Source organism: Lactuca serriola, chromosome 4, assembly GCF_051521515.1.
Source record: "Lactuca serriola cultivar US96UC23 chromosome 4, Lser_US96UC23_V15, whole genome shotgun sequence".
Classification (NCBI taxonomy): domain Eukaryota; kingdom Viridiplantae; phylum Streptophyta; class Magnoliopsida; order Asterales; family Asteraceae; genus Lactuca; species Lactuca serriola.
In genome coordinates this window covers 48,188,090-48,190,331 of record NC_136411.1, presented here as the reverse complement: position 1 = coordinate 48,190,331, position 2,242 = coordinate 48,188,090, and the positions used below count along the sequence as shown (strand labels likewise).

The 2,242-nt window shown below is 38.4% G+C and overlaps 1 pseudogene; it reads left to right on the top strand.

Moving 5' to 3' along the window:
• Window positions 1–955: 955 nt before the first annotated feature.
• Window positions 956–1,691, top strand: LOC145101514 (ribulose bisphosphate carboxylase small subunit, chloroplastic 4 pseudogene; annotated as a pseudogene).
• The last annotated feature ends 551 nt before the right edge of the window (window positions 1,692–2,242 follow it).

The window sequence follows — 2,242 nt, the reverse complement described above, 5'->3', positions numbered from 1 at the left end:
TGGGTTAGAATAGCTGGGAAAATAAAACAAAAATAAACAAAGAATATATAAAAAGCAAGAATTGATCTTGAGACCTTTGCTTGAATAAATTAACACCTTAACCAACAAACAAACTATTTGTTTGTGTTTATAAGTGAAGGAATCCGTATATATACACTATACCGAATTTTTTTGAGGGATACGTAAAGAAAAATTACACTACCGAAAAAAAATTGAGGGGTATCCCGGGCTACCCCGGGATCCCCTTGGATCCGCCCCTGAATGTGTTTGACTCGGTTGAGATATAATTGCATTTCTATTGTTGTTTGTATAAATTGATAAAACGATTAAATAATTTTGCATAAAATGATAAAGAACAAACTAAAGTTTGTTACATGAATAAGTTTGTGACGCGGTGACACGTTCTATATACAAATATGTGTTGTGATTTTGTAGGATAATTAAAATATGGAAATATAGAATACCCATTGAATAAAAAAGCCTTCAATTCCATCCAATAGTTAACTAGAAATAAGATTGAGATAATGGAAGAACCGAAGAACCACTAAATTAACCAGTTCTTTCTAGCATCGGATGATAACAAGGATTATTTGTGGCTTACCATTTTCTAACACATGATTTTTAAGAATAGACTGAAGTTCTTTCTATCATACAACCAAAGACATGAATGCTATTAAAAATAGGATCCCCAAAAGAAAACAAAAACAAAAAGAAAATGATGGGATGAGTCATGAGCCTTCGATCGTCACAAACTCGCATGGCATTCCATCAAATTTTGGTTTATCGTTATCTATCCAAATGTTTCGCTCCTGTGTGGCATTATGAATGTATTATCGTGAACCCTCATCATCCACCGTTCACAATTGCACCACCACTTATCCGATGGATTGAATTTCGTCCCTTAGATGGAAATCACCTTCCTACTCTCACCTCTATATATACCTACAAACAATCGCACAAAACCAACTCATTTTAATCAGTTCTAAACACCAATTAAATAGTAAAATATGGCTTCACTTTCCTCATCCACCACCGCCACCATGAGCAGAGCAGTCCCAGCTCAAGCCACCATGGTGGCTCCGTTCACCGGTCTCAAGTCTACCACAGCTTTTCCGGCAACCAAACAGACCAAAACCGGCTTCTCCTCCCTCCCCAGCAACGGCGGCAGGGTGCAGTGCATGAAGGTGTGGCCACCACTCGGGTTGAAGAAGTACGAGACTCTTTCATACCTGCCACCATTGTCTGAGGCCTCATTGGCTAAGGAAGTTGACTATCTTCTTCGCAGCAAATGGGTTCCTTGTTTGGAATTCGAACTGGAACATGGGTTTGTCTACCGTGAGAACCACAAGTCGCCGGGGTACTATGATGGAAGATACTGGACAATGTGGAAGCTGCCCATGTTTGGGTGCACTGATTCGGCTCAGGTGCTGAAGGAGCTTGAAGAATGCAAGAAGGAGTACCCAAATGCCTTTATTCGTATTATTGGCTTTGATAATGTCCGTCAAGTACAGTGTATTAGTTTCATTGCATCTAAGCCAGCGGGGTTCTAAACAAGTGTACGTACCTTTGGTGGCACGTTTTTAGTATTTCCACTTTTGTAATGTTGTGTGAATTTTTGTCCCCGAATAAATGACATATATAAAATCAAAGGTTTATACTTTGAATAATTTAATATTACAACTCTTAATGAATTTATTGTGCAAATTCATTTTCTACTAGAACTTCACATTGAATCGTAAACTACAAAAAAAGAAAAAAAAAAAAAAAAGAGCATTTCAAGTTTCAACTCTTACAAAATGAAAATGTTAATGGTTTGTAACGTCTAACTTACCGAATATATACCGCTTGGTTTGTGGAAAGTCATTTTCTACTAGAACTTCACATTGAATCGTGAACTACAAAAAAAAGAGCATTTCAACTCTTACAAAATGGAAATGTTACTGTTTTGTAACGTCTAACTTACCGAATAATATACCGCTTGGTTTGTGGAATTAGGTTGGTTTGTGCCTCGATGGTGTCATAGCACTACTTGCCAAGTGTTAGGCTATCCGGAATAGTACAAAGAAGACACGTGAGAGGCTGACGTGGGGTCCCCAATACACGTGAACACCACCCTAGGGCCAATGCTTTGGCTGTGGCGTGAACGCGAAAACGGATGGAGACGGGTGATTTGATTGGGCATCTCATTTTTACTGTTGGGGAAGGGGGGTTGGGACATTTGGACCTTTTAAGATTTTAAAAA